The sequence below is a fragment of the Triturus cristatus genome, chromosome 1_2 (genome assembly GCF_964204655.1).
Source record: "Triturus cristatus chromosome 1_2, aTriCri1.1, whole genome shotgun sequence".
NCBI lineage: Eukaryota > Metazoa > Chordata > Amphibia > Caudata > Salamandridae > Triturus > Triturus cristatus.
Window position 1 is genome coordinate 120,720,650 of NC_140580.1, and position 23,997 is coordinate 120,744,646.

Here is a 23,997-nt window from a genome sequence, read left to right on the forward strand (position 1 = left end):
TTACAATGTAGACATGCCCGTTTGCGCACCCCATTGCGTATGTATATCTGGCATCATCGTGGCTCTAAGTAAGAACATTGTAACACAAAAGAAATGTCAGCAGCGTTTTATTCCTCAACCTTCCGCAGTTAACCCTAGACTTAAATTCGCCTTCCGCTGAAGCGCGTGAACCAGCGCTTACCGTGACACTTGCATGATTATATGTTTAAAATACAGCGAACTCATTCAAACTGCCGAGCTCCTCTGCATGCTTCAGCAACGCACCACTGCGTAGATATTCATCATTTTTCAACCGAGTCAAAAATGCTGGCCTCCCGTGCGGTTTAAATCTCACCTCCCTAATTTCGCGCAGGTGCTTAATCACTTGTTCACCACAGTGCGAGCCCACCAGAAACTGCGGACGGACTAACAATACCAAGTACCTCAACCTTCGCTCGTACTACAGTAATTACACTACATTTCCCATCACCCCCCAAAAGTCTCTGTCTCACTGTTCCAGCCTGTATATGAACCAACGGGGTCTTTTATGTTCGTTGCGTATGTTGACTAATCACTTTAAAAACATGTCATGATGCAATTAAATTTCTTAAACTGCTGATGCTTCGTTGATAACTTAATCCTGTAAATATTTTGTTATCATGTAACAATTCATCGTGGCCAAAAACACACTCCTACGTTCAATATCTAATTATCCCATGTCAAAGGTGCTTTCATCATTGTCCTTGTAATCATGCTGGTTAACTCAGGGTGCAAACTCACAAGCGGACGGAATCTGTAAACATGAATAAAGTAGTGAGATGCACACCAGCGTACTCAAAAACTTGAAAACGTGTACTCTTTTAAATCGTTTTGGCGTGCAAACATGATTCGCGCTCCGCCCAGTTGCGCGACGCAACATAACAGAACACTTTTAACACCTCCTTCGGTGCTACTTCACGATGCACAGCCATGTACTGAAATGAATCCAATCAATCAAATGCTCTTCTTATTTCCTTAAACAATTTATCCTTAATTTTCTCCATGTCCTTTTATTTCTTCACTTATCCATTCAATCCATTTTACTCATTCCAGAGGAACATAGGAGGCGTTCTGATGTCCAAATGCCACTTTATTAAAAACACCCAATGCATTTCGGGAATAGGATCCCTTCGTCAGGGGTATCTAAAATGCAAAATTACATACATAAGTAACTAATACCATCATCTTCACTAAATAATACAACGAAACAAAATTATGCATCACAACATTATTATCATTACAATGTAGACATGCCCGTTTGCGCACCCCATTGCGTATGTATATCTGGCATCATCGTGGCTCTAAGTAAGAACATTGTAACACAAAAGAAATGTCAGCAGCGTTTTATTCCTCAACCTTCCGCAGTTAACCCTAGACTTAAATTCGCCTTCCGCTGAAGCGCGTGAACCAGCGCTTACCGTGACACTTGCATGATTATATGTTTAAAATACAGCGAACTCATTCAAACTGCCGAGCTCCTCTGCATGCTTCAGCAACGCACCACTGCGTAGATATTCATCATTTTTCAACCGAGTCAAAAATGCTGGCCTCCCGTGCGGTTTAAATCTCACCTCCCTAATTTCGCGCAGGTGCTTAATCACTTGTTCACCACAGTGCGAGCCCACCAGAAACTGCGGACGGACTAACAATACCAAGTACCTCAACCTTCGCTCGTACTACAGTAATTACACTACATTTCCCATCACCCCCCAAAAGTCTCTGTCTCACTGTTCCAGCCTGTATATGAACCAACGGGGTCTTTTATGTTCGTTGCGTATGTTGACTAATCACTTTAAAAACATGTCATGATGCAATTAAATTTCTTAAACTGCTGATGCTTCGTTGATAACTTAATCCTGTAAATATTTTGTTATCATGTAACAATTCATCGTGGCCAAAAACACACTCCTACGTTCAATATCTAATTATCCCATGTCAAAGGTGCTTTCATCATTGTCCTTGTAATCATGCTGGTTAACTCAGGGTGCAAACTCACAAGCGGACGGAATCTGTAAACATGAATAAAGTAGTGAGATGCACACCAGCGTACTCAAAAACTTGAAAACGTGTACTCTTTTAAATCGTTTTGGCGTGCAAACATGATTCGCGCTCCGCCCAGTTGCGCGACGCAACATAACAGAACACTTTTAACACCTCCTTCGGTGCTACTTCACGATGCACAGCCATGTACTGAAATGAATCCAATCAATCAAATGCTCTTCTTATTTCCTTAAACAATTTATCCTTAATTTTCTCCATGTCCTTTTATTTCTTCACTTATCCATTCAATCCATTTTACTCATTCCAGAGGAACATAGGAGGCGTTCTGATGTCCAAATGCCACTTTATTAAAAACACCCAATGCATTTCGGGAATAGGATCCCTTCGTCAGGGGTATCTAAAATGCAAAATTACATACATAAGTAACTAATACCATCATCTTCACTAAATAATACAACGAAACAAAATTATGCATCACAACATTATTATCATTACAATGTAGACATGCCCGTTTGCGCACCCCATTGCGTATGTATATCTGGCATCATCGTGGCTCTAAGTAAGAACATTGTAACACAAAAGAAATGTCAGCAGCGTTTTATTCCTCAACCTTCCGCAGTTAACCCTAGACTTAAATTCGCCTTCCGCTGAAGCGCGTGAACCAGCGCTTACCGTGACACTTGCATGATTATATGTTTAAAATACAGCGAACTCATTCAAACTGCCGAGCTCCTCTGCATGCTTCAGCAACGCACCACTGCGTAGATATTCATCATTTTTCAACCGAGTCAAAAATGCTGGCCTCCCGTGCGGTTTAAATCTCACCTCCCTAATTTCGCGCAGGTGCTTAATCACTTGTTCACCACAGTGCGAGCCCACCAGAAACTGCGGACGGACTAACAATACCAAGTACCTCAACCTTCGCTCGTACTACAGTAATTACACTACATTTCCCATCACCCCCCAAAAGTCTCTGTCTCACTGTTCCAGCCTGTATATGAACCAACGGGGTCTTTTATGTTCGTTGCGTATGTTGACTAATCACTTTAAAAACATGTCATGATGCAATTAAATTTCTTAAACTGCTGATGCTTCGTTGATAACTTAATCCTGTAAATATTTTGTTATCATGTAACAATTCATCGTGGCCAAAAACACACTCCTACGTTCAATATCTAATTATCCCATGTCAAAGGTGCTTTCATCATTGTCCTTGTAATCATGCTGGTTAACTCAGGGTGCAAACTCACAAGCGGACGGAATCTGTAAACATGAATAAAGTAGTGAGATGCACACCAGCGTACTCAAAAACTTGAAAACGTGTACTCTTTTAAATCGTTTTGGCGTGCAAACATGATTCGCGCTCCGCCCAGTTGCGCGACGCAACATAACAGAACACTTTTAACACCTCCTTCGGTGCTACTTCACGATGCACAGCCATGTACTGAAATGAATCCAATCAATCAAATGCTCTTCTTATTTCCTTAAACAATTTATCCTTAATTTTCTCCATGTCCTTTTATTTCTTCACTTATCCATTCAATCCATTTTACTCATTCCAGAGGAACATAGGAGGCGTTCTGATGTCCAAATGCCACTTTATTAAAAACACCCAATGCATTTCGGGAATAGGATCCCTTCGTCAGGGGTATCTAAAATGCAAAATTACATACATAAGTAACTAATACCATCATCTTCACTAAATAATACAACGAAACAAAATTATGCATCACAACATTATTATCATTACAATGTAGACATGCCCGTTTGCGCACCCCATTGCGTATGTATATCTGGCATCATCGTGGCTCTAAGTAAGAACATTGTAACACAAAAGAAATGTCAGCAGCGTTTTATTCCTCAACCTTCCGCAGTTAACCCTAGACTTAAATTCGCCTTCCGCTGAAGCGCGTGAACCAGCGCTTACCGTGACACTTGCATGATTATATGTTTAAAATACAGCGAACTCATTCAAACTGCCGAGCTCCTCTGCATGCTTCAGCAACGCACCACTGCGTAGATATTCATCATTTTTCAACCGAGTCAAAAATGCTGGCCTCCCGTGCGGTTTAAATCTCACCTCCCTAATTTCGCGCAGGTGCTTAATCACTTGTTCACCACAGTGCGAGCCCACCAGAAACTGCGGACGGACTAACAATACCAAGTACCTCAACCTTCGCTCGTACTACAGTAATTACACTACATTTCCCATCACCCCCCAAAAGTCTCTGTCTCACTGTTCCAGCCTGTATATGAACCAACGGGGTCTTTTATGTTCGTTGCGTATGTTGACTAATCACTTTAAAAACATGTCATGATGCAAATAAATTTCTTAAACTGCTGATGCTTCGTTGATAACTTAATCCTGTAAATATTTTGTTATCATGTAACAATTCATCGTGGCCAAAAACACACTCCTACGTTCAATATCTAATTATCCCATGTCAAAGGTGCTTTCATCATTGTCCTTGTAATCATGCTGGTTAACTCAGGGTGCAAACTCACAAGCGGACGGAATCTGTAAACATGAATAAAGTAGTGAGATGCACACCAGCGTACTCAAAAACTTGAAAACGTGTACTCTTTTAAATCGTTTTGGCGTGCAAACATGATTCGCGCTCCGCCCAGTTGCGCGACGCAACATAACAGAACACTTTTAACACCTCCTTCGGTGCTACTTCACGATGCACAGCCATGTACTGAAATGAATCCAATCAATCAAATGCTCTTCTTATTTCCTTAAACAATTTATCCTTAATTTTCTCCATGTCCTTTTATTTCTTCACTTATCCATTCAATCCATTTTACTCATTCCAGAGGAACATAGGAGGCGTTCTGATGTCCAAATGCCACTTAAATGCAGTTTAAGAAATTTAATTGCATCATGACATGTTTTTAAAGTGATTAGTCAACATACGCAACGAACATAAAAGACCCCGTTGGTTCATATACAGGCTGGAACAGTGAGACAGAGACTTTTGGGGGGTGATGGGAAATGTAGTGTAATTACTGTAGTACGAGCGAAGGTTGAGGTACTTGGTATTGTTAGTCCGTCCGCAGTTTCTGGTGGGCTCGCACTGTGGTGAACAAGTGATTAAGCACCTGCGCGAAATTAGGGAGGTGAGATTTAAACCGCACGGGAGGCCAGCATTTTTGACTCGGTTGAAAAATGATGAATATCTACGCAGTGGTGCGTTGCTGAAGCATGCAGAGGAGCTCGGCAGTTTGAATGAGTTCGCTGTATTTTAAACATATAATCATGCAAGTGTCACGGTAAGCGCTGGTTCACGCGCTTCAGCGGAAGGCGAATTTAAGTCTAGGGTTAACTGCGGAAGGTTGAGGAATAAAACGCTGCTGACATTTCTTTTGTGTTACAATGTTCTTACTTAGAGCCACGATGATGCCAGATATACATACGCAATGGGGTGCGCAAACGGGCATGTCTACATTGTAATGATAATAATGTTGTGATGCATAATTTTGTTTCGTTGTATTATTTAGTGAAGATGATGGTATTAGTTACTTATGTATGTAATTTTGCATTTTAGATACCCCTGACGAAGGGATCCTATTCCCGAAATGCATTGGGTGTTTTTAATAAAGTGGCATTTGGACATCAGAACGCCTCCTATGTTCCTCTGGAATGAGTAAAATGGATTGAATGGATAAGTGAAGAAATAAAAGGACATGGAGAAAATTAAGGATAAATTGTTTAAGGAAATAAGAAGAGCATTTGATTGATTGGATTCATTTCAGTACATGGCTGTGCATCGTGAAGTAGCACCGAAGGAGGTGTTAAAAGTGTTCTGTTATGTTGCGTCGCGCAACTGGGCGGAGCGCGAATCATGTTTGCACGCCAAAACGATTTAAAAGAGTACACGTTTTCAAGTTTTTGAGTACGCTGGTGTGCATCTCACTACTTTATTCATGTTTACAGATTCCGTCCGCTTGTGAGTTTGCACCCTGAGTTAACCAGCATGATTACAAGGACAATGATGAAAGCACCTTTGACATGGGATAATTAGATATTGAACGTAGGAGTGTGTTTTTGGCCACGATGAATTGTTACATGATAACAAAATATTTACAGGATTAAGTTATCAACGAAGCATCAGCAGTTTAAGAAATTTAATTGCATCATGACATGTTTTTAAAGTGATTAGTCAACATACGCAACGAACATAAAAGACCCCGTTGGTTCATATACAGGCTGGAACAGTGAGACAGAGACTTTTGGGGGGTGATGGGAAATGTAGTGTAATTACTGTAGTACGAGCGAAGGTTGAGGTACTTGGTATTGTTAGTCCGTCCGCAGTTTCTGGTGGGCTCGCACTGTGGTGAACAAGTGATTAAGCACCTGCGCGAAATTAGGGAGGTGAGATTTAAACCGCACGGGAGGCCAGCATTTTTGACTCGGTTGAAAAATGATGAATATCTACGCAGTGGTGCGTTGCTGAAGCATGCAGAGGAGCTCGGCAGTTTGAATGAGTTCGCTGTATTTTAAACATATAATCATGCAAGTGTCACGGTAAGCGCTGGTTCACGCTCTTCAGCGGAAGGCGAATTTAAGTCTAGGGTTAACTGCGGAAGGTTGAGGAATAAAACGCTGCTGACATTTCTTTTGTGTTACAATGTTCTTACTTAGAGCCACGATGATGCCAGATATACATACGCAATGGGGTGCGCAAACGGGCATGTCTACATTGTAATGATAATAGTGTTGTGATGCATAATTTTGTTTCGTTGTATTATTTAGTGAAGATGATGGTATTAGTTACTTATGTATGTAATTTTGCATTTTAGATACCCCTGACGAAGGGATCCTATTCCCGAAATGCATTGGGTGTTTTTAATAAAGTGGCATTTGGACATCAGAACGCCTCCTATGTTCCTCTGGAATGAGTAAAATGGATTGAATGGATAAGTGAAGAAATAAAAGGACATGGAGAAAATTAAGGATAAATTGTTTAAGGAAATAAGAAGAGCATTTGATTGATTGGATTCATTTCAGTACATGGCTGTGCATCGTGAAGTAGCACCGAAGGAGGTGTTAAAAGTGTTCTGTAGAGTTAAGGTTCTGGGCATAGACTCGGGGGGCTCCCAGGGTCAGGTAGGTACAGTTGGTTCACCCTCAGCGGCACAAGGGCGGCCGGGTGCAGAGAGAGTTAGGCCCAATGTTATCCTATGAGAGGTAGGGGGGCCTTGGTTGGTGGCTGCTGACTAGCAGGCCACACGGCTGTGGGAGCTGGGCTCCTGGTCACTTACTCTTGGCAAGTGGGGAAGTAGATGGGTGTAGAGGTTACACTGCCAGGGCCACTCGGGCGGCTGGGTGCAGGGTGCTTTTGAGCCCTCGGGCGCTCAATTGATTTCAATGGGAAATCTCCGGTTTAGAAAAAGACTGCAAGCTGGTGCTGTGGAGTTCGTGTTTGACGAACTCTCAGCACCATGTATTCTTAAATGGCAGCACTGCACTTACAGTGCCCAGGAATGGACCTGGGTACTGTAGGGGCACAGGGCTCCTGCGCCCACACCACTGGCATGGGCACCCAGCTAGAGGGGTGGCTGATGTATGCCAGGGCAGTGTAGGTGGTGGGCATGGCACACAGGAATGTGTGCCATGTCGACTGTTTGTTTTGTCTTGTACCCAGACACTCAGCCTGCAAGGGCAGTGTGTGTGTGTTAGGGTACAGGGCCTCTAAGGGTGGCACAATGAGTGCTGCAGCCCTTAGAGGCCTTCCCTGGTCACAAGGCCCTGGGTACCTAGGGTACCATTTGCCAGGGGCTGACATGTGGCCATGGTTTGCCAATTTGGGTTTTAGATTTTTAGTGAAGGAACATAGGCCCTGGGCACCTGATTGGCAGGAGTCCAGGGCACACTCAGTCAAAGTAAATTCAGCAAAAAGTGGGGGCATACCATGCAAGAAAGATGGCACTTTCTCTCACATATAGACCCCACACAAGAAGAGGAAGCTGGACACACCAGACACTCCTGCAGTGCCTGTAAAGAAAAAAGACTGTGCCACTTCACCTATAGGATTCTTTTCTCCTGTTCTTCCTCCTAAACCTGTCTCGCCTCTAAAACTTCCACCACATTCACCACCACAGGATGATGATAATGATGATTTAAGGGGTGGGGAAGGCAACAATGACCCTTTCCCTGACCCTGATGATGACACAGACACACCACAGGACGATTGGGATGATCATGATGACCCAATAGATCCCACAGACCTCCCTGAACCACAGCCATATCCAACAAAACCATCTCCCCCAGATGACAACATTGCTTTTGGTCAGCTGGTTAATAGAGCTTCTGTCTACCATGGTGTTCACATGCATTCAGACCCTGCAGACGAGGATTTCCTTCTAGACACCTTCGAACAGTCACAGAAGACTGTCCAAATACTACCAGTGCCAAAAGGAGTCATTAAACATGCCCCTGACATATTCAAAGACCCAGTGAGAGCTAGAATTCTCAATCCCAGGATTGACAAAAAATATAAACCTGCCCCCGATGATCCCATCTACATCAAAGGGAATCTACCCTTAGACTCACTAGTGGTAACTAACGCTAGGAAACGCGCCAACTCTCAAACCTCCGGTGACGCACCACCTCCGGATAAGGAATCTAAGTTGTTAAATGCCTCTGGCAAGAGAGTTGCTTCTTAAGCAGCCAATCACTGGCTCATAGCCAACACCCAAGCATTACTTGCTAGGTATGATAAGGCTCACTGTGACAGACTAGAAACCCTATTACAACAATTACCTGATCAGAACAAAACCCAGGCAAATGACTTAATTCAAGAGGGCAAATTAATAACCAACGCCTCAATCAAGTGTCCCCTTGATGCAGCTGACACAGCCTCTAGGTCCATTAACACTAGTGTGCTACTCACACGATATGCCTGGCTACGTATTTCAATCAGCCGTTCAATCAGGAACAACTTTTTGGACCGGCTGTAGACACCACTCTAGAGAAGATGAAAAAAGACACGGAGACTGCTAAATCCATGGGGGCATTACAGTCTCCACCCACACTTGGTTCCTTTTGTCGCTCCTTTTATAGAGGAGCATCCAAAAACATTCGAACAGAGACCACCTCCTCTTCCTACGAAAAAACCATGCAAACATCCCCCAACAGAGGATATTTTAAAGGCGGATACAGGGGAAATAACAAAGGGAGAGGCCGAGGTAACAACAACACACGTGCCTCCCCCACTAATAAACAGTGACTTCCCTCCACTCCATTCCACTCCGGTCGGGAGAAGACTTTCACAGTTCCTACCTGTCTGGGACTCCATCACAAAAGACAAGTGGGTAAGACAAATTATCCAGTATGGTTACTGCCTGGAACTTACAGCAACCCCACCCACCACACCACCCAAACAACGTCCAATGTCCACGGAACACCTTACACTCTTAAAACAACAGGTTCTTTCACTGCTTCAAAAGCACACAATAGAGCCAGTTCCCTTACAGCACCAAGAAACAGGGGTTTACTCACTATATTTCCTAATCCCCAAGAAGGATGGGACTCTTAAGACCAATACTCGACCTCAGACCCCTCAATCTTTATATACAGTCAGATCATTTCCATATGATCACTCTTCAACAAGTGCTCCCACTACTGAAACAAGGCGATTTCATTGCCACACTAGATTTCAAGGACGCCTACTTCCACATTCCCATACATCCTGCCCACAGGAAGTATCTAAGGTTTGTGGTGGACGGACAACACTACCAGTTTACAGTCCTTCCATTCGGGGTAACGACCGCACCCAGAGTATTCACGGAATGTCTGGCAGTAGTAGCAGCACATCTCAAAACTGTCCTCATACGGACAGACAACATGACAGCCATGTAATACATACAAAAACAAGGAGGCACACATTCTCTCCAGCTGTCCAAGCTCGCACAGAACATTTGGAGATGGGCCATTCCCCAGAACATATACCTACTTGCAGAACACCTTCCAGGAGTTCACAATCAAATTGCCGATCTGTTGAGTCGACAAACTCAACAGATCCACAAATGGTAACTACATCCCCAAGTCCTCCTGCCCTTTTTCCAACAATGGGGCCAACCAGACATAGATCTGTTCGCCACACACGAAAACGCAAAATGCCCAACCTTCGACTCCAGGTTTCCCCACCCGGAGTCAAAGGGCAATGCAATATGGATGAACTGGTCAGGCAGATTTGCGTAAGCTTTTCCGCCTCTCCCACTCATTCAATTAGTGGTACGCAAGCTCATGCAACAGTCTCTCAAACTGATCCTAGTAGCTCCCACATGGGCACGCCAGCCCTGGTTCCTAACACTACTGGAACTCTCGCTAGTTCCACACCAAAAACTGCGTCTCTCCCCGTCCTTATTAACCCAGAACCATGGAGAAATCAGACACCCAGACCCAAGTCAACTGAATCTGGCGATCTGGCTCCTGAAGTCCTAGAGTTCGGTTACCTCAACCTGCCCCCAGACTGCATGAATATTATGAAAGAGGCCAGAAGACCTACCACTAGAGCCTGCTATGCTGCAAAATGGAAAAGATTTGCCATTTATTGCTCTAACAATCATAAACCCACTGGATGCATTCATCCAGGACATCATTTGCTGCTTACTGCACTTGCAAAGATATAATTTGACATACTCATCCATACGTCTCCACCTCGCCGTATTAGCAGCCTACTTACAAAATAGACAACACTTGTCACTCTTTAGAGTACCTGCGATCAAAGCCTTCATGGAAGGACTAAAAAGGATTATTCCTCCCACATTACTACCCTCTCCAGTGTGGAATCTAAACATTGTTCTTACTAGGCTCATGGAACCCCCATTTGAACCTCTCCATAAATGCGAACTATAGTTCCTCACATGGAAAGTGGCTTTCCTTATCGCTATCACATCCCTCAGAAGGGTAAGTGAAATCCAGGCTTTAACCATACAAGAACCATTCTTACAATTACACCATAACAAAGTGGTACTTACAACAAATCCGAAATTCCTTCCAAAATTCATATCTCCGTTCCATCTTAACCAATCAATAGAGTTACCAGTGTTCTTCCCAAATCCAGACTCGGTAGCTGAAAAAGCTCTTCATACCCTAGACGTATAAAGAGCCCTTCTTTACTACATTGACAGAACCAAATCATTCCGCAAAACAAAAAAATTGTTTGTTGCTTTCTCTCCACCACATAAAAGCAACCCCATTTCCAAATCTGGGATAGCTAGGTGTATAGTTAAATGTATCCAAATATGCTATCACAAGGCTAAACGCACACTACCGGTTCCCCCTAGAGCGCATTCCACACGCAAAATAGGGGCTTCCATGGCCTTCTTAGGAAACATTCCCTTAGAAGATATTTGTAAGTGTGAGAAAGTGACATCTTTCTTGCATGGTATGCCCCCACTTTTTGCTGAATTGCTGAATGTACTTTGACTGAGTGTGCCCTGGACTCCTGCCAATCAGGTGCCCAGGGCCTATGTTCCTTCCCTAAAACAAACCAAACCCAAATTGGCAAACCCTGGCTACATGTCAGCCCCTAGTAAATGGTACCCTAAGTACCCAGGGCTTTGTGACCAAGGAAGGCCTCTAAGAGCTGCAGCACACCTTGTGCCACCCTTAGAGGCCCTGTACTCTTTCACACACACACTGCCTTTGCAGGCTGTGTGTTTGGGTGCAAGACCAAAACAAAGTCGACATGGCACACATCCCTGTGTGCCATGCCCATCACCTACACTGCCATGGCATACATCCGTCACCCCTCTAGCTGGGTGCCTTATGCCAATGGTGTGGGCACAGGAGCAGGAGCCCTGTGCCCCTATAGTGCCCAGGTCAATTCCTGAGCCCTGTAAGTGCAGTGCTGCCATTTAAGAGTACATGGTGCTGAGAGCTCGTCAAACACGAGCTCCACAGCACCATAGTGGCAACACTAAAGACTGGGAAGTTTAGTATCAAACTTCTCAGCACATTAAACCCACACTGATGCCAGTGTGGGATTTAATGTACCCAGCACCCCAGAGGGCATCTTAGAGGTGCCCCCTGAAACCTAACCTACGAATCCACGTCTGCTCTGAGGCTGCCTAGGCTGCCACCCAGCAGACATGTTGCTGGACCCCTGGGTGGGAGAGTCCCTGCTCTCCTGGTCCTGCAACAATGCACATCCTGGGCGAGGTGCTAAATCTCCTCCCCCAGGATGGGCAGGGGGAAGCTTCAAAGGCATGCCGCCTCTGTGAGCTTCCCCAGGCCCCTGCAACCCCCCACTCTGGCGGGAAGCTTTGGCCGAAAACCCCAAATAAGGACAGGGGATGTGCCAGCCTGCCAACCCCACTCCTCAGGTGGGGGAGGCGAGGTGAATCACATCTCCGGGCTCCCGCCATCTTGAAGATGGGGAGCCCTACCCTATCAGGACTATGCTACTGCCCCCCTCCCACAGGAGAGAGGCAGGATAGGGGGTGTACCCACCCCAGGACGGGGACCCATTGGTCCCTGCCCTTCACCTACCTGTAACGCCCCTAAATCTAGAATTTAGGGGCACCCTGAACCTTCCTTCCCCAGATTCCAGATTCCGAAATTACAAGAAGAGCAAGAAGAAAAGAAGACCTGCCCTGCAGCTGCGAAGGAGAGGGAGACACCAACTGCTTTGGCCCCAGCCCTACCGGCCTGTCGACCTCGAACCTGCTCCTGCTCCAAACCCGGCATCTCTTGTGGCCAGCAACCTCAGAAACCCCGGAGGACCTGGCTACCTTTGAACTCTGATCCCCTGGGACTCCCATGAGTAGAGGCTCTACTCAAAAACTACCTTTCACCCCTGGCAGCAGCCCGGAACCGCGATCCTAGCCCACTCTGCACCAGCCAAGCCTGGCCTGTGCCGGAGTGAACTAAACCCCCGAGGACGACCCCACGGTGACTGTGACCCCGAGTCCGGCACCCAAGGAACCCCCTCGACAATCCTGAAGAAGCCTGCAGCCTCAGAACAGTGTGCCACCCCAACCGCGATCAACAGAGGGTAAGATTTTCCGACACCAAAAGGCACCCCTGCACCAGGCGCCCCACGGCCCTCTGTGTCCAATCCCGGGGTACCTACCTATCCTCCAACTACCCAACTTACCTCTCGAAGTGGTGGTGGCACTTGAAGAGTCCTCGTCCCCGAGCTTGGAGTCTTTTTCCAAACCGGAGATTTCCCATTGAAATCCATTGAGCGCCTGAAGGCTCAAAAGCCCTCTGCACCCAGCCGCCCGAGTGGCACTGGCAGTGAAAACTCGACGCCTACTTACTTCCCCACTTGCCCTGAGTAAGTGACCAGGAGCCCAGCTCCCACAGCCGCGTGGCTTGCCAGACAGCAGCCACCAAACAAGGCCCCCCATCCCTCATAGGATAACATTGGGCCTAACTCTCTCTGCACCCGGCCGCCCTAGAGCCGCTGAGGGTGAACCAACTGTACCTACCTGACCCTGGGAGACCCCTGAGTCTGTGCCCAGAACCTCAACTCTGCCAGTCGAATACTTACCCTTAAACCGCAAACTCTATTTTCCTCATAGGGTAACATTGACTGGCTTTTTCCTGAAATTTCTTCTAAGTGTGGACTTTTCAAATCTTCAAATATTCACCAAAAATCAGCCGAGTGACAAAAACGAATTTACTCACCTGCTCTTAGGTGAGCTCCCAGTGCTGGATCTTGGTGCCCAGCACGGACTCTGAAAAATACCCACAACTGTACTTACCCTTAACTCAATTTTCTTCCATAGGAAACCATTGACAGTTTTTCTGTGAAATTTCTTCTGTGTCGATTTCTGCAATCTTTAAATATTCTTCAAAAATCGTATAATATCTGAAAACGTAATTACTTACCTGTTTTGGATAAAGGTCCCAGTACTGAGTCTAGGCACCCAGTACTGGATTACAAAAGTAACGAGAACATACTGTACCTATAACCTGAATTTTCTTCCATAGGGAATCATTGATTGTTTTCTCCGAAATATTTTCTGTCAACTTTTAAAATAGCTAAATATTGTTTAAAAATCATTACAGTACTTAAGTCGACTTTCATCACTTGATTCTGAGAACTGACCCAGGACTGAATCTAGGATCCAGTCCTGGAATTACAAAAGAAATCTAAAAAGTAATCTGTTGCAAATAACTTGAATTTATCATTGAGCTCAATGTATTGTTGTGTTTAGAAATAGAGTTGCCTACTGCAACTACTTGTAACTGTTTACTAAAGTCTATTGCATATACAAAAGTATTTATATGAAACATCTCCTGTCGTGAAAGTATATTTTAATTCCAAGTGTTGGTTCTAAAATAAAACAATCAGTTGTGGTACCGGTGTTTTTTCAAAACCCAGACTCCGTAGCAGAGAGAGCTCTTCACACACTAGACTGCAAAAGAGCACTAATTTATTACATTGACAGGACTAAACCCATTTGAAAAACAAAACAACTGTTTGTAGCCTTCTCCCCACCTCATAAAGGTAACCCCATCTCCAAAGCTGGGATCACAAGGTGGATAGTAAAATGCATTCAAATATGCTACCAAAAGGCTAAACGCACTTTAAGAATTTCCCCTAGAGCGTATTCAACACGCAAACTAGGGGCTTCCATGGCATTCTTAGGGAACATTCCCTTAGATGATACATGTAAAGCAGCAACATGGTCTACACCACACACCTTCACCAAACACTATTGTGTTGACGTGCAGGCTAAGCAACAGGCTTCTGTAGGCCAAGCCGTTCTTAAAACACTTTTTCAGACTACTGCAACGGATACAGGTGACCACCGGTAAGAGAGACACTGCTGTACAGTCAATGCACAGTGTACGATTTGCAGCTCGTATGTCTCGAACGGAAAATGCTACTTACCAGTACGCATCTGTTCTTGGCATGTAGAGCTGCAGATCCGTACACTCCCACCCACCTCCCCGTAACCTGTATCTGTTCCAGTATTATCTTAATTAGATACATTCACATGGACATCTCTTCTATTTCTTACTGACTCCATCATTTCTCATCATGGCGAAAAACAATCTGAGGGTGGAGTCGATGCCCATGAGCACTATCGTCCAAGGGAGGAGTCACCTATCACATGACTACAAAAGACTTCTCCCAAAACAACAAGGTGCAAGCATCCGAGCCCAACAACAGATGGTGATCTGTGCACAGTGTACGGATCTGCAGCGCTACATGCCAAGAACAGATGCATACTGGTAAGTAGCATTTTCCTTTACATTTCTGTACAGTGTACACTATACTCCAGAGTCCCAACATAAATTAGGGCTGCTGAAGTACTCCAATTTTTGAGACCCCAGAGGTGCCAGGGGTAGCACCCTATGACTTCGAGTACTTCCTGATGTGGTATTATAGAATTCTGCATATCTTGATAGTATAACAAAGAACTTGGCAACAGAAGCTGAAATATGAAAAGACATCTTTATTAAACCCACATGAGTGAGACTACGTCGCACAGAAGCCTTAGCAACTGAATGAGGCAGTCTGCAGAACAGAAACCAGTCTCCTCTTTTATGGAGAATGTTGTGCTCTGGGCAACACCGCCCTTCTCTTGCAGTTGGTCATTCACATGTATACATTGCAAACGAAAAGGCAGAGTCATGATGACCATCCCACATTCCAGTTAAGCCAGCCCGTAATTATTTACCCAGCAAGGCTCAGATCCCACATCAGATATCGATAGGCCCCAATAAACATGAGCATCTCCTGTTTTGGGAAACAAGCCATAAAGCAGGAACAGTCAGGTGTGAAAGAGATTAGCCGGAGGCTTGTGTAGGAGGAAAAGACTTTATGGTGTGTCAAGCCCTGATGCTAATCACAGGTGGCCAGAGGACGGGGAACTCGTGAGACCAGTTTGACCTGGGGTGGCGGAGCCAAGCTGCCCAGGTCACAGAAAAGTCAAAGAAAGGCACATGTGCTCTAAAAGGCCCGTTTTCGCTTCATGCTATATAGCCTATGTGAGGGCAACCATAAGATGGCCACCGCTACAAAATGGAACCCACGGAGTCAATGTATAATAACGTATACATAGTGCATTCATAGCTAAAACGTTACACAAAGCACTTGTACATACCGCATTGACCATTCGCGGTTCGCTAATACCGGGATAGACAGGGGTAGGGCCCTGCCTCCTATGCGGTCCCAAATTTTAAACTACGACACTGCGAGCAGAGCAGATGCAAAATGCACCGATGTGGAATAATGGGTGCTGAGTTTTTTAGTTTAGCATGGCACGGCCAGTGGTTGAAAAGAACAAGAAATAATTCTGGTTGGAAACACTACAGGAACTTTCCAACATAACTAACTGTAGCATCCAATTTTCTCCTTTGGTGACTCTGCTAGGGCTATGTGAAAGACCCACTCCCCACAGGAAACTGTGCACTCCTTGCTACTAGTGAAATAAAGAATTGCGATTCAATCACGGCTAAAGCACATTTGGGCCCTTTGAAGGATATGACAGCAAGGATATGACTTTATGGACACTCCAGACAATACTTCTGGATCTTTGCTAAATACTCCCAGATACAGTCTAGATGCACAAGTATACTTCAACAGCTGAGGAAACCAATTGTAGGGGGATCAGTCTGCCTAGGTCTAAATGGAGAACAGGATCATTTAGGTGATTTCAGAACGTCCAAGAGCATACATGTGACTACTATTAAAAATAAAAACCTGGAAGAGCTGGTGGTGCACACAGGCATATTATCGCACCCTAAAGTTGGGTGGATGTTATGTTTATATTTTTACTATGTTAAAACTAAAAACTCAAAAAAAATCGTTACCTGGCAGTAGCAATTTTCCCCATATATTAAGAAATCCTTTTTTGATTCTTAACTAGTTTACCCATTCTCTGCGTCTTTTTTCTAAATTAACTTAGGGGTCCCTAACATTAGAGCGTGGAATTGTAAGAACACAGTACTTGCATTTCCAATTTATTTTTAAAGATGGGTATGGAAATGCGTTCTATGCTCTTCCAGTACTTCCAAAGTAGGTGACACTAACATAATGATCAACAGATACAGGTAAGCAGTTTTTCCATTCTGACCTGTTGCTTACCTAAGATCATACATTTCTTGCCAACCCAGGATTGTGAATGATGCATCAATTTGACATGTGAACATTGTGTGCTTAAATTAATGTTTTTAAGCATCTGTGCATGAGCGTCACTTTGTAATAACCCATGATTTGCCATGGTTTTTTTTAATTAGGTATCTCAGACGGTGGGTGCAATGTCTTTCTCTTTGCCTCATGAGTGGGATAACAGAACTGCATACATTCAATCTCCTTTTTCACCAGGACGTAACTGCATTCCTCTCCATGGTTTGTATTTAACTTCAATTCTATGAAATGTATTCCTTATGTACATAATTGGTGAGAGTGGTTGCCTTATGGCAGTGGTTTATGCTTTTGTGTGACTGGTTTTCTGGTCTGTTCAGCATACACGTGTATGGTATCTTGCTGAGAAACTCTGCATGGGCACCAGGATAGCTTCCTAATTTATCCCCTGTTCAAATCAAAAGCCTATTCTACTCTCATTATTCTTTTTGAGTAGATAAGTTTACCACTGACAAACAAGGGCCACCTTATTGTACTCCAAATTGTTATTGAAGATTCTCCCTTTAACGTTTTAATTTCCTCTAGATAGAGCGGATGAGCAGTCAAGACTTGGTGCTTCATGTGTAAGGGGGGAAAGGTGCAGGGGCCAAAGCTTTTCTTGAGAGCCTGTCGGTGCTGCAGAAGCACGGGTCGCTGAACACTAAGTCTGGTTCATCTTGATTCGACTTAATGCCTGTTTCAACCACATCCCTACTCTCTCTCTTGCAGGTTCGTTTCCCATCCCTGCTTTCTCCCTTATCACTGTTTTATATCTTTCTCTAACTCGTACCTTCGCCCGTTGTCTCTTGCTATTGATCAAAGACGGAGGATAAAAAATAGGTCTTGGTCACCAGAAATCAGCGCAGGTACTCTTTGTGGGGGAGGGGATAGAAAGCACTATATATTTAAACAAGCATTCGCAAAGCCAATAGGTCTTTTATTGGCTGCCAGCATTTTGGTGTTGTGCTTTTGTCATTTGTCTAACTTTAGTGTTTGCGGAGCTGCGTGGTACACTCCAATATCCAAATAAAAAATGGTAAAAATATGTTTTGGTCTTAGAAAGGACACGTTCTCACTGTAGTCCCTGGAACTAAAGGGCACTTTTTTGAGGGTGAACATGTTCCCTGTGAAAGAGCAAGATATGGTCACTCATATTGTAGTTAGCGCCAGTGGCTGAAGTAGACTGATCCATGCTGTAGTGGACGGAACTAAAATGTGTCTACCACAACAGACCAATGGATGAAGAGAGCTGGTGGAATGCCCTTGTAAGTACACCATACATATAATTTGATTAAAATCAAAAGGACTTTGCTAACACCAGACCTAGAATAGATGGCTTTTACACATGGGTTAGTAAATATAGCAGATAACAATGTGATGCGCATGGAAAAGTAGCTGGTGCGAGTAAGGAGCCCAAACGTTTTAATACGTTTGAGCGCCCTTTGCTTTGTTATGGTGGTACAGTTAGGGTTAGGTACGCTTGATAAGAGCTATGAGACTTCATTTTAGTACTACAGTCCATGGAGCCAGAGGCACCAGGCAAAAACAATACAGTTGAATTACCTTTCTATGAATTGTCTGGTCCTCTGTGTCAGTGGTCTCCTTTCCTGATTCACCGCTGGGATCTAGCAGACATTTCAATTCCAAATAGTAAGCATCCCCTTCATCACAACTGTACCAACCAAATAATAGGCATGCCACCCCATCTGTCATTGTTGAATATTTTGTTGACATGCCAATGTCTTCATATCCAGCCTAGCATCCGCCTCTTTTAAAGCCTCTCCACATTCCAGTCATAAGCGGTTAGCAATCCAAATCCAACCCCCTGTGATTTCCTCTTCACCTCCAAAATGTTTACATTTTGTACCATGGAATATGGGCAGAACAAACATCTCTGTTTTTGATCTTCCTCAAGATTAACCAATCATTAAACTTTGCAGTGTAAACTTTTAATTCTGTTAACTGCCTCCTTAACTCTTTAGACTCCTCTGTCTTTTCGACTTTTACAACTCAGTTCTAGACTTGGTTCAAAATAAAATGGCCACATTGTCAACAGCACTGTTTGACTGATATACCCGAGGTGAGCCAAATACTTTATATGTGATCCACTTGCACATCTTTCCTTTACGTCTTGTATTTATGGTGACATCAGGTTATGGTGGAACTTTTCTGTTCGAGGCATATGAGCTGCAGATAACACACTTAGGATAGTAGATCGCCATCTGGTGTTGGGCTCGGATGCTTGCAGGTTGTTGTTGTCTTCGGAAGAAGTCTTTGGTCACGAGATAGGTGACTCCACCCTTGGACTATAGTGCGCATGGGCATCAACTCCATCGTTAGATTGTTTTTTCCGCCATTGGGTTCGGATGCAACTTTTCCGCTCCGGTTGGAAATATCAATTCCAAGCTTTTCGAAGCGCAAAACTTCACACAAAACATCGAAGCACCTTCATTCTCGACATCGATTTCATCGGCTCGATTCGGGACGTCGACGCGGGCCGCTGGGCCTATCCACACCGTGAGGCCTACGGCTCATGGAAAGGACGCCTTTCAAAAAATGCCCCCAGTGTGGAGCAAAATTTCCGCACAGTGACCACCACAAAGTCTGCAACCTCTGCCTATCACCTGAACACGACGAGTCCAGCGGTCCAGCCTGCGCATCCTTTCGATCCAAGAAGACCATCCGAGATCGAAGGGCTCAACGACACATCATGGCACAGAGAACAGCTCCGGAACCAGAGGACATCTTTGATGAAGGCCCCGATGTCCCGGAAGAAGATTCCGAAGATTTGCAAATAATTTCTGAAGCAGACGACTCAGACGACCCCATCACTCCTGGGCAACGTGTGAGTACTACTGCCCCTGCCCCAACCCCACCAAAACCAAAGGCATTGGTCAAGACTTTGCCTGCTGGCCCCAGTCGAGACCGAAAACACCCTTCAGAAGCCCCGCCTCCGGGCTCGGCTCCGAAGAAACATAAGCCTTCCGGTAGCTCGGGAACGAGCACACCGCATGTCATTGTCCAACCAGCACCGAAGACAAAAGACCACTCGGCACCGAAATCGGCTCCCAACGCCTTCGGCCCCGAAAACACCAAGGCCAATAGATAAACCGGCACCGAAGGTTCACAAGCCCACAAATACACCTTCGGCTCCGAGACCGACATCGGCACCAAAACCCTCGTCTGTACCGAAACCAACGGCTAAGGACTCTCATACGCCTCCTAAAGCCAAACAATCCACCGATCAACCAAAACCTCGATCGGAACCAAAAAAATCGGTACCGAAGACTGTTTCTGAAGAACAAGAACTTTTTCATCCAGATCCCATCGACCCAAGGCAGAAAAAGATTTACATCAACCCCAAGACTGGACATGTCACCGCGGTGCCCTGTAAAAAACGGAAACTGGACACGCCACCTGCCCCGGTTCCTGTAAACAGGAAGGACTCTGCAACATCCCCTATGCCTCCTTCCTATCCTATACTGCCTCCTATCCCACCCCCTCTGCCTACACCACCCTTACCTATACCCTCTCCATCACATACACCACCTCCACAGGATGATGATGATGACCTAGGGGGTCGGAGTGACCCTAATGATTCGTTCACGGATCAAGACACCTCACCACTGGATGATTAGGCATTCCCTCTACCAGACATGCCTGACCCTCAGCCATATCCCTCAAAACCATCGCCTCCTGACGATCACCTGGGGTTTGGCCAATTATTAAATAGAGCGGCACTTTACCACGGCGTCACAATGCACTCAGACGCACCAGAGGAAGACTTCCTATTAGACACTTTCGAACAATCTCAAAAGTCTGTACAAATTCTACCCATGATTAAAGGAGTCATAAAACACAGCCCGAAGTGTTTAAAGACCCCGTTTATGCCAGGGTTCTCAACCCAAGGATAGAAAAGAAATATAGGCCTGCCCCTGAAGACCCTAATTACATCAAAGGGCAACTCCCTTTGGATTCTTTGGTCGTTTCCAATGCTAGGAAACGCGCCAACTCCCAAACCATAAGAGATACACCACCCCCAGACAAAGAATCCAAACTGTTAGAAGCCTCTGGCAAAAGAGTAGCAGCACAAGCCGCTAATCATTGGCATGTTGCCAACACCCAAGCCCTACTAGCACGCTATGACAGGGCCCACTACGATCAATTAGAGACTCTCTTACAACATCTGCCAGACCAATATAAGACCCAGGCAAATGACCTTATCCAGGAGGGAAAACTTATTTCAAATGCAGCAATTAAATGTGCGCTTGACGCCGCAGACACCGCCTCTAGAGCAATTAACACAAGTGTGCTCCTTCGACGACATGCGTGGCTGCGCATTTCAGGCTTTAAGCCAGAGGTACAAACTACAATACTTAGTCAGCCATTCTTTTTTTTCTTTTCTTTTTTCTTTTTTTTTTCATTTTTCACCACCCCCTCCCCTCCCCTCCCGGAAACTAAACAGAAGACCAACAAACAGCCATTCAATCAGGAACAGCTCTTTGGGCCAGCAAACACTGCCCTTGAAAAAATGAAGAAGAACACAGACGGCTAAGTCCATGGGAGCATTACAGTCTCCCCAACCACGTGGCTCCTTTCGGCGCTCCTTCTATAGAGGAGCCTCCAAAAGTATGGGAGCGGACACCTCCTCTACATACAAACCCGCTACACAAACATCCCCCAGTAGAGGATATTTTAGAGGCGGATGCAGAGGAAACAACAGCAAGGGGCGAGGTCGCGGTAATAACAACACTCGTACGTTCCCTGCCACAAGACAGTGACTTTCCTCCACTCCCCCAGACCATTCGACTCCGGTCGGGGGAAGACTAAAACAGTTCCTACCTGTCTGGAACTCCATCACAACAGACAAGTGGGTAAGACAAATTATCCAGTATGGTTACTGCCGGGAACTCACAACTACCCCCCCCACACATACCGCCCAAGCAGCGTTCCATGTCATCAGACCATCTTACGCTCCTCAAACAAGAGGTTCTCTCATTGCTTCAAAAACACGCAATACAACCATTCCCTTAGAACATCAGGGTACAGGGGTATACTCACTCTACTTCTAATCCCCAAGAAGGACGGGACTCTAAGACCAATACTCGACCTCAGACCCCTAAATCAGTATATAAACTCAGATCATTTCCATATGATCACTCTTCAACGAGTGCTCCCACTACTGCAACAAGGCGATTTCCTTGCCACACTAGATCTCAAGGACGCCTACTTCCACATTCCCATACATCCTGCCCACAGGAAGTATCTAAGGTTTGTGGTGGACTGACAACACTACCACTTTACAGTCCTTCCATTCGGGGTAACAACCGCACCCAGAGTATTCACGAAATGTCTGGCAGTAGTAGCAGCACATCTCAGAAGACAACAAATTCATGTCTTCCCGTATCTAGACGACTGGCTAATAAAACCCAAATCATTCAACAAATGTGTTCTACACACTCACCAAACCATCCAAATCTTACAGAACTTGGGATTCACAATAAACTATCCCAAATCTCATCTCCAACCCTCCCACATACATCAGTATCTAGGAGCCACCATACACACTTCCACAGCCCTAGCTTATCCCAGCCCAGCCAGGATAACCAATATACAAGCTCTTATCACGAAATTTCAAGTCCAACACTCCCTTCCAGCAAGAGTGTTCCTGCAACTCATAGGCATGATGGCGTCATGCATCTTCATTGTGCCTTATGCAAGACTTCAAATGCGTCCCTTGCAAGAATGTCTAGCACGTCAGTGGAACCTGGCTCACGGACAACTTACAGATCTGGTGTTGGTAGACAGCCGCACACATCGCTCTCTGAAATGGTGGAACATAACAAACCTGTCCAAAGGGCGGCCATTCCTAGAGCCTCTTCCACACATAGTGCTGACAACGGACGCATCGCTCACAGGATGGGGAGCCCATCTCCTCGGCCACACCACTCAGGGCAGATGGACCACTCAACAGAAAGTGCTCCATATCAATTACCTGGAACTGCTAGCAGTGTTCCTAGCACTAAAATCATTCCAACTACATCTCCAGAACAAAACTGTCCTTATACGGACAGACAACATGACAGCCATGTATTACATACAAAAACAAGGAGGCACACATTCTCTCCAGCTGTCCCAGCTCGCACAGAACATTTGGAGATGGGCCATTCCCCAGAACATATACCTACTTGCAGAACACCTTCCAGGGGTTCACAATCAAATTGCTGATCTGTTAAGTCGACAAACTCAACAGATCCACAAATGGGAACTACATCCCCAAGTCCTCCTGCCCTTTTTCCAACAATGGGGCCAACCAGACATAGATCTGTTCGCCACACACGAAAACGCAAAATGCCCAACCTTCGCCACCAGGTTTCCCCACCCGGAGTCAAAGGGCAATGCGATATGGATGAACTGGTCAGGCAGATTTGCGTACACTTTTCCGCCTCTCCCACTCATTCCATTAGTGGTACGCAAGCTCAGGCAACCGTCTCTCAAACTGATCCTAGTAGCTCCTACATGGGCACACCAGCCCTGGTTCCCAACACTACTGGAACTCTCGCACACCAAAAACTGCGTCTCTCCCCGTCCTTATTAACCCAGAACCATGGAGAAATCAGACACCCAGATCTAAGTCAACTCAATCTGGCGATCTGGCTCCTGAAGTCCTAGAGTTCGGTTACCTCAACCTGCCCCCAAACTGCATGAATATTATAAAAGAGGCCAGAAGACCTACCACTAGAGCCTGCTATGCTGCAAAATGGAAAAGATTTGCCATTTATTGCTCTAACAATCATATAAACCCACTGGATGCATCCATCCAGGACATTATTTGCTACTTACTGCACTTGCAAAGATGTAATTTGGCATATACATCCAT

At 45.2% G+C, this 23,997-nt stretch overlaps 1 pseudogene across 1 annotated transcript in view; it reads left to right on the top strand.

Moving 5' to 3' along the window:
* The window catches only part of LOC146866933 (lysine-specific demethylase 5B-like), a 623,554-nt pseudogene that overhangs the window by 347,193 nt on the left and 252,364 nt on the right, over positions 1-23,997 (top strand). Inside the window, exon 10 of the transcript XR_014966711.1 lies at positions 17,231-17,342. The product of XR_014966711.1 is annotated as a lysine-specific demethylase 5B-like (transcript). The remainder of the gene's footprint in view (positions 1-17,230; positions 17,343-23,997) is intronic.